Here is a 13,363-nt window from a genome sequence, read left to right on the forward strand (position 1 = left end):
GGAAGGAAGGAAGGAAGGAAGGAAGGAAGGAAGGAAGGAAGGAAGGAAGGAAGGAAGGAAGGGAGGGAGGGAGGGAGGAAAGGAAGGAAGGAAGAAAGAAAAGAAGGAAGGAAAGGAAGGAAGGAAGGGAGGCAGGAAGGAAGGAAGGAAAGGAAGGGGAGGAAGGAAAGGAAGGGGAGGAAGGAAGGACAGAAAGGAGGAAGGAAGGAAGGAAGGAAGGAAAGGAAGGAAGGAGAAAGGAAGAAAAGAAGGAAGGAAGGAAGGAAAGGAAGGAAGGGAGGAAAGGAAGGAAGGTAGGAAAGGAAGTAAGGAAAGGAAGGAAAGGAAGGAAGGGAGAAAGGAAGGAAAGAAGAAAGGAGGGAGAGAGAGAGGGAGGGAGGGAGGAAGAAAGAAAGGAAGGGAGAAAGAGAGAGAGAAGAGGGAAAGAAAAACTGGTTTTTTTTCTTTCCACCCTGACTTTCCTACTTCCTCTAGCTTGGCTTCTCAGGATAACTTCTTAGTTATGTTTACAATGCCTTCACCTCTTATTCCTTTAAAAGTTTATAATTTAGCTCCTTTTAATTTTTCCCTTTTCTTTGTTTAGTGATGCCAAAGTTTAAAAATTATTGCAGTTGGTGGTATGGAGCCCTAGAAAAGTTTTATGTTGTTTGTGTTGTGTGTATGCCTGCATATATTTGTTTATGCATTATTTATCTATTGTCAATAGACCGCATCATTAAATTTCCAGCCAATTTTCTGCATATGAAAACAGCACGAGACTGTTTTGTTTATCTGGATCCTGTTTCCTAGAAGTTTAGCTAAATGCCTTTCCCTGGTTTCCATTCATATATATATGTGTATGTATATATATTTACTCACATATACACATACACATTCATACACATATACATACATGTATATGAATATGTATACACTATGTATTTTTATACACATACACACACCTCACAAACGTGTGTGTGTGTCTGTTGAAACCTAGTTTTGAATTGCACAGCTAATTAATGAATACATTCTCCTTGGTCAATGCATTCTTCACAAATTGGATCACATTGATCTCTCTTGTCCCCAGTGCCACCTCAGTAATACAAAACTCATCACTACAGATTGGAGTCCTTCACTTTTCCCCCTTTTATCCATCAACCAGTTGGCTACAAGATCAGTTCCTCTAAAGCACCATCCTGATCATGTCTCTCCAAAATTGAAAAGCCTTTAATAGCTGTCTGATTGTGACCAATCTGCTAGGTGCCTTCATTCTATTCCTTTACAACCAAATCTCACCTCACCTCTGGATGCAAAGTACCCACTACATTTTCTAGACTCTTTTGCAACCAGGAGTCGGTACGTGAGATTGTAGGCAGAAGCCGTGAAGTGGGAATTCAGGGAAGCCCTCCTAGAGAGGAAAGCCAGCTGGAAATGGGTGCCTTTGCCCCCTTCTTCCCATCTTTCCTGCTGCCTAGAATTTATGTGTGAGGGCTGGAGCTCCAGCAGTCATCTTGACCTAGGAAGGAACCTTGAAGATAAAGTCATATGCTTAAGAATAGAAATACAGAAAGATAGAACATACCTGAGTCCCTGATGATAAGAGAACCACCCCCAATAGCCCTGGAGAAAAAATAAAATTTTGTGTGTTTGTCACTGTTATTAAGATTTCCTGCTATGGGCAGGCCCAAAATAGTAGTTTATTCTCTCCACAAATTTAGGTATATTTCTGCTCCAGCCAGTGTAATATGATGATTAGTTTCAATCCACTGCTTCTCTTCCTAAGACAGCGGCTCACAGACAGAAAGATCTGAGTTCAAGCCCAACCCTGCCACTATGACAGCAAAATCTTCAGGCATTGCTCCTCAACCTTTACCCTCAGCTTCCTTGTCTGGAAACTGAGAATAATAATAATATGCACATTAAGGCGTTTGCTATTTTTCCTTCATCCAGTGTTTTAGTTGTTATTAGCCCACTAGCACCAATAGAAAACATAGTTGAGGGAGAAAGAAGGAGATAAAACTCAAATCAGGATATACTCCCACTTGTTCACAGACCTCATAAGCAGTTCAGGGGTTAAAAACGCCCAGGTTGCTAATTTTTAAAAGTCAACAGGAAAATATATCCATTGATTGGACTTCAGTTATTCATGTTTTACTCTCATTCTCACAAATAACTGAAATCTGACTACACACACATTGCATTTTCCAAACGCTCCTTGACCTGTAGATGAATGCACACACACATACACACACACGTACATTTCAAGAACATTGGGCCCGGGAGAATCACTTGCTCCAAGTCCCTGGAATGGAGAAGTCCTACAATTCTTCTTGGTACTTGCCATTTGGATAAGTTGACTCAATAAATGACTTGAAGAAACAATTCCTTTCAAATGGGCATTGAATTGCAAAAAAGCAAATTCTGTTCAAACTCTTCCACCGTGCAATTTCACTTCTGCTCTTATGCACATTAAACTAAATTGGTTGGATATAAACCTTGCTGAATTAAATCTGATTTGATGAGGACATTTGTGTGTCCGTGCAGGCAGAGTGCACTATGTGTGGGTTTAAAAAAAAATGTTCCTTTTACAAATGATTCTGTTTTGCCATTGCTTCATTAGTGAACTAAATTTTTGGTCATGTGGATCCATTTTGTGAATGAAAGAGATCTTGGCCCTTTGTTGGGAAATCACTAAAGTAGCAGTTTGTTCTTCTTGAAGAAAAGTCACACAGCCTCAGAGGCTGGAACATTCGGGTACAATCCGGGGTTGGTTGAATCCGTGGACGCAGAACCCACGGATAAGGAGGGCTGACTGTACTACACCGTTTTATGCACTTGAGGGCCTTGAGCATTTGGTCTCTGTGGGGTCCTGGAACTACTCCCCCCAGATACGGAGGGACAACGATATCTTTAAATCCTTTCTGCCCTTGCTTCACGAGACCCTCACTTGCCCTCTCTTACTATCCCCCAACACTATCATCACTTCCTTTTCAAAAGCATTCTCCTTGTTCTTCTCAGCCCACTCTCCTCATGAGGCTCTAAAGGGCAAGTTGGCCACAGGGTCCTATCTTCCCGGGCTTAGGGCCTTAGCAGCATTTCAACCCAAATAATGACCTTCCATGTTACTGCCGGACTTCTAAAACACACAAATAGCAGAATTCTAGTAGGCTTGGCTCCAAGTATTTCCGGGGAAGAAAAGTCATTTTTAAAGGGTCCAGATGATTTATTGCAAGGATAGAGGTGTCACTAAAGGCCTGAATTCCAACCTGTCACCAGAAGTTCAACTCTGATAAGATATAGAAAAAGCAATCTTGTATTTCACAGGTCCCGAAAAAGCATTCAGATGAAGGAGCAAAGGTTAAAAAATTATGAACAATTTCCTGAGCATTACCAACAGTACATGTCAAAGTAATGCATGAATCAAGTATTGTACTTGGGATTTCCACCGCCAGGAATCCCATACATCATCCTTTAGCTGCATTACTGGCTAGAAGACCCCAGAAGGTATTCAGGGGTTCTGTTGTCTGAAATTTTCTGAGATTTTTTTTTTTCTGGTTTTGGTAACTATTGAACAAAGAAAGTTCAATAATTGGAAAAGCAGCGTGGTCTCTTGTCTTCTGCAGCTTTGCATAATGACCACAGATTCCACTCAATAAAGAGTGCACATAGCTTTAAGAAAGACCATCGGTATTTTCAGTATTTCAGGAAGCTCTCAGTATTTTCATTCACAAAACAGCTAATTTTTTTTTGCTTTATTTTCCTTCTTTTTCTTTTTTAACAGAGGTATAATTTATGTATAGCAAAAAGAAGACGAGTTATGACAAATGCCATGTAACCCACACTTCTAAGACATACATTTGCATCACCCCAGAAAAATTCCCTGTGTCCCTGCCCAGTCAATCTGGTCTCTCCCCAGAGTAACCACTATTTTGATTGCTATTACGGTAGATTAGCTGTGCCTTTTTTAGAACTAAATAAAAATGGATGAATGCAGTGTACTTTTTTAGTGCCTAATGTCTCATGTTTTAAGCATCTATAAAATCACCTCTTAGTTTCCTTCTCTGTAAATTGAGGGGCTCGCCCTGTGAAAACAGTGTGCAAGTATTCTGAGGAGTCGTAGGTTTCTTTGTTGGGGGAGTGGACCTGAGAAGCTACCTTGATTGGGGGTGGGTGGAGTGGAGGCTGAAAACTGGGGTTCTCTCCTTCAAAGAGAACAGCTGTACTTTTCCAGGTCTTACAAATTGCGTTTCACTGGAAGATTGCATTTGGGTAAAGGGTTCTTTGTAAAAAAATAAAATAAAAAAGTTAGAGAACTGCAGGGCTAGCCGATCCTTACCGATCCTTTTCCCTGGAACCTTCTATAAATTACAAATAGCGTTTCTGATATGAGAGCTGGGATTGGTCCCCTGGAGAGAGAGCTGGGAGACAGAGGCCGCCAGACTGGGGCCCCTGGGGAGGGTCTGGGCACCGAACACTGTAATATTAGTACCGATTACAATCAGATAGTGCCACCTCAACTGAGGCGGCTGGACAATAGGCCAGAGGCCCTGGCGATGGAAGCACAAAGGCAGCATTCAAAAGGCCCGACTCCACAGCCAGCCAGTGCATCTATAGACGCCACAGACCCTGGCCCAGCCGGAATGTCACCTCGCCGCCAGAAAGCCATTTTTCCTGGTTAGCTTTTAAACTGCTAAAAATAATAAACACAGAAAGGAAAGTGCTGACACAACCCTAACTGCAGAGACAAACTGCAACTGTTGTTATAATAATGTAAACAAACTGGGCTCCAAATGACATCCTAGTGTTCCAAACTGAACAGGCTGCCTGATATTTCCAAACATCTGGGGACTGGAGGGAAGTTGTATGGGCTTGTCAGTAATGGAAGGGGGTCTTCCCTGCACAGGTGCACGTGCCCTACCTGACTTGCTCTGACCAAGGGTGAGCTGATCCTTTTGCTTTCTTTAGCGCTCAAGGAAAAGAGAGATTGGAGAGGACCGTGGTCCTCCATCAAGCATTTTTCCACATAACAAATGAAAAATGGGCTCCTTTCTCTCTCTGTCCAATTATTACTCCTTTTCCCCCCAAATGAATTTGAAGCGTCCTTCTCTCCATTATGTTTGTTTTTAACCCATCGAATGCTGTATATTCCTCCTGAACACCTACAGAGTTCAAAACCGTCTTAAATAACAACCGCAGCAATGCCATAAACCAGAAGATCCTTCCCATAATGCTGAAAAGCGGCGATCATAAAATCACGAATCTGCAAACAGCCAAGTCAAGCCCAACATCTGACCTGACAATCCATGAAATCCCGTGTGGAACTTGGTACCCACGCAGGACGGCCAATGGGAGGGAAAACGCAGATCTGGAAAAAAGGAAACACAAGAAGATAAATAGATGTGTGTGTTTTTTTTTTAAAACTCCCCCAACATTTGCTCAATTCACCACTGCTCTTCTTTCTATGTTTAAACGGGGTCTGGTTTCAGAGCTGTCTCTGATTTTGAATACATGCAAACAGACTTAGATAAAATCTCATTCCAAAGGGGAGCTGGTTTCAGAGAAAGGGACTTTAACACAAGGATTGTAATAACACATTATAGGCATGAGACAATGTTTGTGGATCCCAAGAACCTACTTTTCTGCACAGGACTCCGGGGTTTTGGATTCCCAGCCTCGGAAGAGGACTAAAAGGCAAATGTGAATCTAACAATTTAGAACTTTTGTGCTAAAAAGGGTCCAGCTGGGTGTCAGAGGATGGTTCCCAGGATAGGTCCCAGCAAATCTCAGCCGGGGCTGTGCCCCTGTGAGACGTCAGGATGGGGGACCCGAGAGGAAGCTACGGAGCTGTCTATATGGTGTCAAGTGCGGTGATGTTGGGGACTCTTCCCCCAGGTGTAAACAGATGAAGGAGAAACCAGGGCATCTGTTCCTGCGGCAGACGACGTCTCCAAGTGTCTGTCTGCCCAGCAAGCGAGGGGCTGCTTTTTCCATGGCTGTGGGCCCACAGTTGTAGTTGTTCTTGTGGGAAACTTAGAGATCATAGGGAAGCACAGGTTGGCAGGACAAATGTCTGGGTCCCCTCTGCCCAGAATGGACCATTGACAACATTTTGTCCCATCTGCTCTTTTTTTTTTTTATAAATTTATTTATTCATTTATTTAATTTTTGGCTGCACTGGGTCTTTGCTGCTGCACGCGGGCTTTCTCTAGTTGCAGTGGGCGGGGGCTACTCTTTGTTGCGGGGCGCAGGCTTCTCATTGTGGTGGCTTCTCTTGTTGCAGAGCAAGGGCTCTAGGCACGCAGGCTTCAGTAGTTGTGGCACACAGGCTTCAGTAGTTGTGGCTCGCGGGCTCTAGAGCACAGGCTCAGTAGTTGTGGCGCATGGGCTTAGTTGCTCCGTGGCATGTGGGGTCTTCTCGGACCAGGCCTCGAACCCGTGCCCCCTGCATTGGCAGGCGGATTCTTAACCACTGCGCCACCAGGGAAGCCCCTCTTTTCTTTTTTTTTTTTTAAATAAAATAGAGCATAGGTATAATCTCCTTGACAACCCATTCCAAGGCCAGACCATGAATTTGTATCTTGCCAGTACATTTTTTTAAAACATTTACATACAAGATGAGTATCCAGGACAATGAACAGTGCTTGTGTGTTTTTCATTCACCTATATGATATGAACCTACATATGTGTATCTATCGTTCCACACTTGGACTCTCAACATCATGTGTGTGAACTGACCATGCTGCCTGCACTAAGTCTCGGATCAGTCACCGCCTTTCCACCTAACACCATGAAAGCACCTGTCATACCATTAAACTGTGTGCTGGTTACGTGTGTGCGTGCGCATATGTATGTGTGCGTGTGCAAATTTTCTCTGCAGCTCCACTCTGAGCTTCTCGAGATGCTGCTCTGTCTTCTCTACTATGGTTCCATGCAGAGTGGACAGTCAGTGTATTGAAAGGTAAAACATATTTGTTAAAAATTGATCTGCCTATTATTAATTTTCCTCCCTTTTCAGACAACATTAAGGAAGACTTTGAGGTTGTATTTGTTTCCTTCAAAGTCTCTCTCCTCTTGCTTTTGTCGTAAATATTGAAATCCCAAGTTGTCAGTATCACTGTACTGTTTGCAAGAACATTGGAAGCTTTAATATTTTAAGGCTGAAGACCAATATGTTTAAGGAGCATATGTACAAAACAGACTCACAGACGTAGAAACATAGAAAACAAACTTACCGTTACCAAAGGGGGAAGGGTGGGGAGGGGGAGGGATAAATTAAGAGTTTGGGATTAACAGATACACACTACTATATACAAATAAACAACAAGGTCCTAATGTATAGCACAGGGAACTATATTCAATATCTTGTAATAACCTATAATGAAAAAAATATGAAAAAATATAACTGAATCACTTTGCTGTACACCAGAAACTAACACAACATAGTAAATCAACTATACTTCAATTAAAAAAAAGAACAAAAAACGGGCTTCCCTTGTGGTGCAGTGGTTGAGAGTCTGCCTGCCGATGCAGGGGACACGGGTTCATGCCCCGGTCTGGGAAGATCCCACGTGCTGTGGCGCGGCTGGGCCCGTAAGCCATGGCCGCTGAGCCTGCGCGTCCGGAGCCTGTGCTCCGCAACGGGAGAGACCACAACAGTGAGAGGCCCACATACCGCAAAAAAAAAAAAAAAAGAAGCATTTTCTAAAAGCGTTCTCAAAGGCTAAATTGACAAGCCAGAAAGAAGCTTGTGTTTGTAAATGTTGTGGTTTTAAATGTGAATAGATATGCACCGCTACCCTTGACACTAATACCTAAAAACAAACAGTGCCTTATATGTAAACAATATTGAACCTCAACTTATTTTTTAAAGGTATAATTCTGATTCATACTTTGAAGAATATACATGAATCTGACTCAGTGACAACAACCTAAACATTCTCACATAATAATTAGTAACAATAAGCAGTTTAATATATACCACTTCTTAAGCACATTTTGTGGGTTGGGTTATGCTAATTCTCTCACCTAATTTCACTTAATTTAATCCTCACAATGATCAGATGAGGTAGGTATTATTAATAACCCCACTGTTCAGATGAGGAAACCCCATTGTTCAGAGTCGGAGAAAGATTTAAAATTATGCCCAAAGCCAGTGAGAAAAAGCTAACTGGGATTCTCGCTCAGGCAGTAGGATGTCATGGGCTTCATTGTGAATTACTGAGAGCACGCTCAGGTGTAAAGATTAAAACAGCAGAGAAGACAACTGGAAAACAGTGCCACTGAAGTGGCTTCCAAGTTTTGCTATAATACAGACAGACAGCATCTCTTTCATGGTGTGGCTCAAACCAAGAACAAACCAAATTAGAGTTCTCCAAGAAGACAAACTCAAAGTGATTTCCTAGTCATGGAGGAAGGAATGAAATTTAAAGCAGCAAGGTCAAGCCCCAGACCTTTCCCAACTTAAACATTCCCATTTTTAATTCTTCTTCTCTTTAGAAAACAGGGAGCCGTGGATTTGCTCATGGCTCAAAGGAGGCTGCCCTGTTTGTTTACACAAGATTCAAAGCAAAAATGAGCATCACTCCCTGGGACAACTTTAGCCCAGAATGTGTGTTCCTTACACATTTTTAATTGGGACATAAATATATTAACAGTGTGGTTATTTTGTACTCAAAATATTCTGTTTTGTAACTGATTCATATTTATATTTGGAAGGCATTTATTTCTGGGTATGAAACAGTTCATTTTGTTAAGCCATGTGACCTGAGGTAAGGTTGGCCCCATTTCCCACGACTGCTCCCAATTAATGCAAATTGAAGGTTAAAGGATAAATAAAGTCCCTTTAGCTTGGTTTATTAATATGTTAGTTATAAATGGCTCTTTACTTGGTCTATGTTCTTCAGTCTGTAACTATGTACAAATGAACTCTACAGAACAAGACAGCGAATACACAACGTGTATTTTATTGCAAAGTTTTCATTTAAAAGGGGTTACTATTATGGCGATACATTAATGTCACCTATCTCTCTACTTCTTTGGTCTCGGCTCTCTCATCAAACCTGTGGAGCCTGATACAGACTGACTGCGTTGCGTTCACGGTCACATCTTCAGCCCTCCCTGTCCCTACCCTTTGTCACGTAACTTTGCAGTTCCTCTTACTAAAGAGGTTCAGCCGATATGCCTGCCCCCTTTGATTTTGGCTTTGCTCAGGTGACTTGCTTTGGCCAATGGAATGTTAGCAGGTATGTTCCATCTAGAGGTTTGAAAAAGTTCTTGTTATGTTTATGTGTTTGCTTTGCTCCTCTGTAACTGCCATGAGAACATGCCTGGGCTAGCCTGTCATGGCTGAGAAACACAGAGTGGTGTTGACTCACGCCTCAGCCGAGGCCATCCTAGATCAGCCCAGAGCAGCCAAGGCCCACACATAGGACAGCACCCAGGCAAGATACACAGAACCACCCAGCTGACCACAGATGCACGAGTGGGCCCAGCCGGAACTCAAAGGACCAGCCAGTAGCCAACCCTCAGACTCGTGAACCTATGAATGCCAAGTGTTTCAAACCATTGAGTTTTGAGGTAATGGGTTACTTTCCCAGGTAACTGTACAAAATGTTGTTGTGTACTAGATATAACCGATATAGGACCTACCCCTGGCTCTCTCAAAAAACAGATGTCCCCATAGAAGACAGTTTAAAATTTAGGCAATCAGACTCATCAACTATCCACCAAATGCCAGCTGTTTCAGTCAAGGTTCAACTAGGAAAATATAAAGTAGCGTAAGGATTTCAACAGAAGGGCTATAATGCAGGGAACTGATCACACAGAAGGAAAGACGCGAAGGCAAACGGGGAAGCAGCAGCCCTCCAGGAACTCAGTCATTGCAGAAAGTCCCTGAGCAACAGGAACAAAGCATAGAAGTGTCGGTGCTGGAGCCCAGGGGACAGGGCCACCCCGCAGGAGCTGACAGCTCAGAAGCCCTCCCTAGTAGGAGCTGAAGCCCCAGAGGAGACGATCTGCCATCAGAGAGATGGTCTGAGTGTGAGAAAGGAACACCTGGCTTCCCTCTTCCCTCAGGGCCTTCCAAGGCTGACCCCAGACTCAGGAACCTGGACAGCCCTGTTTTGGGGGGGGGGTTTGGGTTTTTTTGACTTGTAACTTCAAACTCCAATAATTTGCATCTCATATGCCTTCCACCTTTCATTTGCCTTTGCTAGCCAGCCTTCTCAGTTACTTTCTTGCAGGTTATTATATAATATAAAGAGAGTAAACACATAAAGTCTAGCAAAAACCCCCACAATTCCCTAGGCTTGTTATCCTTCTTATCTCCCCCGTCAGGTCAGTCACACCAGGGAAGGGCAAGCAGGGATCTGAGGGCAAATAGGCACACACCTCACCATGACGGGCAGGACACCACAAGGCACTCATCGGCGCTGAGAGCTCTGTCCGCAGAAATAAAGGAGAGTGAGAACAGACACTGGGCTTGAAGGTTAGAAAGGGCCTGAATAGGTGGGAAAGGATATTCAGGTAGCAGCACCCGTGGGAGCAAAGTGCAGGAACCATGGAGGGAAAGACCAAGTGTTCTGGTTAGGTTTAGAGGTTGTGTATTTGGGAGGAAGGTGCAGGGGAGAAGAGGGGGGCAAGGAGGCTACAAAGGTGAGAGCTTGAAAGAGTTGGGGCCCCTGAAAAGAAAACTATGTGACGTAACAGAGGTGCTAATTGTCCCTACAATGGCAATTATCTTACTATATATAAATGTGCCAGTGTAACATGTTATAGACATTCCACAATGTAATACGCCAAATATATTTTGGTTAAAAAAAAAGAGTTTGGAGACCCATCTAAGCAGATTGGACTTCCTTCTGTCCTGAAGGCAACGGGAAATGAATCGGTTCTGAGAAGATAGTAATATGATCCAAAGTGTGTGTTAGAAACATTACTCTGATAAACACGTGAGGGGTAGATGGGAGGGAGAGAACCAGACTAGGCATCTGTAATTAAGCGTAGACCTCACAGAGCTCACGACCCTCCTGAACACATTGGCAGGAGTCTGTGCAAGTGTTCAGTTTTCTGAGAGATGGGACAGAGCTTTCACATGGTTTTCAGTGGAGCCCGTGACGCCTGACCCCATCCAACACTGTGAACACTAGAAGCAGGACAGTCATCTAGAGAGCTCCTCTACTAATCATTTTAATGAGGATCAAAAATGTAACCGTGGCAATGGGAATGGAAAGGGGTAAACAGACACGAACATTTGTAAGACACTATCTAAAATAATCTAGATAAATATGAACAGAAATGAAACAAGATCAAGAGATACTAAAAGCTTTAATTCTGTAAATGAAGTACAATGTATACAAATATTGAATCACTGTGTTGTACACCTGAAACTGATATAATATTGCAAATCAACTATACCCCGATTTTTAAAAAAGGGTACAGAAAAAAATAAATAAAAGGTTTAATTCTGGGCCACCTCCATCTGCTATTCCTTTCTTTCCCCTATGAAATGGAGGAAGCAACTCACGTTTCCAAGATACCGTAAAGAGTCACTCAATTGAAAAGTTCCAAGATAAACACATGGCACGTATATCACCACTGTCCCCTTTCCATGTCATCACAGATATTACTAATCAAACGCAATCTTTCCTTACTGCTGAGTCCAAACCCAACCTCCACACCCCTCTGAAACAGCTCCTCAGGCAGCCACTAGAGTGACTGCTTTCTAGAGTGACTGTTTTTATTTATTGTATTGACCGTTCTTTGGTTTCATAAGGATGAAGTACCAGTGAATGGATCACTTAGCATAAGGTATTATATACTCGTATGATCTGTATACACATACTTAAATGCGTATTTCCCACACATGGGAAACTTACATACAATTGGGCCACCTTCTAGATCTTACCCAAGTTTGTGAGTCCGCTTAATGTTAACTCAAGGCAATTAAATACAGATCTGAATGAAGCTGAATTAGGGGGAAAAGTTTTGCATACATGAAAATTTACTCTATTATTGAATGATCATAGTAAATGTTTAAAATCAGCACATGTCATCATAATCAGGGACTTCATTGTTTGGTAAAGTCTTAACTCCAATCACCGGCGAGTAGGTATATCGTGTTACCATGAGCCATCCTTTTCTCAGAGTATTAATATGTTGACCCTTGGGTTGGTATTTGAATGCCACCATGACAGTTTTCTAACCTTGGGTGTTTTCCATCTGACATTGGAAAAGAGGTGTCATTATTAGAGTTGCCTTCTATATAGAACCATAATAAAGACAGATTCAGATAAGCCAGGTTTTTTTCTACTTGTACTTTGGATCAACAAGAAGGTAACTGTTGTCTATATTAACATGAAGATGTTTCCTGGTCCCCTCAACCTCAAACCCCAAAGTTTGATCTGTTCAATTCCAAAGAAACAACTTTTGGAAAATTGTGTATATACAAAAATATTCCCAGAAAAAAGAGAAGAAAAAAAATCTCTAATGTAAAAAATTCCTAGCAGTCATTATTTGACCATGACCCATAATGAGAAGTTTGTTTTAATCTATAACATATGCCCATATATTTAGATGTGTGTATGTATAGCTAACTAAAATATAAGTCCCATAAGATAGTATTCTTGCTTATGTGATGTACTTGGATATTTTCTATTCCATTCAACACTATGCTATTCTATTCTTTTTTATATACTATTTCACTAAAGAAAAGTTAGTAATAACCTGTGAAATTGATTTCATTACCCACGAATAGGACCCAACCCACAGTTTGAAAAGCACAACCGTAGCAAAATAAAGTGCTCTGACTTTATTCACCAATGTAAACAAATCCACAAAAAATTAATCCTGGGCAACTTAGCAGAGAAAAAAATCTCTTGGCTCTCCGTCTAGTATCCTGGATGAAACTAAGTTTTGCTGAGCCAATTTTTGTACTTCGTGGTTGACAATGACTGAAAACTGAAAGGCAGAGATCAAATCCTCACCCTCCTTCTCATCACATCTCTTCCGCTGGGTCATTTATACCGTGCAAGTATCTCGTTATTCAATTTTGCTGTCATTTACTGTTCTTTTTCCAAGAGCAATGGAAACGCAGGATCGGTTTACTGTCTCCTGTCTTTGGTAGAATTAGATGATTCTCTCTCCTGGCCCCTTTGAACAAAGATGCCATTCATCCCTCTGGAGAACCACCTCCGGGGGATCTGCAAACAAAGCACGGCAGGGAAACCACTACTCACGACGGAGCAACAGCAGAATCGGGCGTTGAGGCTGTTCGTCTGATTACAGACCAGAGAGAACTTTGCAATGATTCTTTTGACCGAGTGCACACAATTGGAATTGGAGCAACACAGATAACTGTAAAAACAAACAGTAAAAGGCTATATAG

General features: G+C 42.2%; 1 protein-coding gene across 4 annotated transcripts in view; it reads right to left on the minus strand.

Moving 5' to 3' along the window:
* Positions 1–13,363, minus strand: part of THRB (thyroid hormone receptor beta) — a 394,175-nt gene that overhangs the window by 220,760 nt on the left and 160,052 nt on the right. For all 4 annotated transcript variants that reach the window (XM_029213969.1, XM_029213970.1, XM_029213972.1 and 1 more), the window contains one exon: positions 5,273–5,344. The gene's annotated coding sequence lies outside the window, so the exon portion shown is untranslated. The remainder of the gene's footprint in view (positions 1–5,272; positions 5,345–13,363) is intronic.

This window comes from Monodon monoceros, unplaced genomic scaffold (genome assembly GCF_005190385.1).
Source record: "Monodon monoceros isolate NGI ecotype Baffin Bay Population unplaced genomic scaffold, NGI_Narwhal_1 Super_Scaffold_11, whole genome shotgun sequence".
Lineage (NCBI taxonomy): Eukaryota > Metazoa > Chordata > Mammalia > Artiodactyla > Monodontidae > Monodon > Monodon monoceros.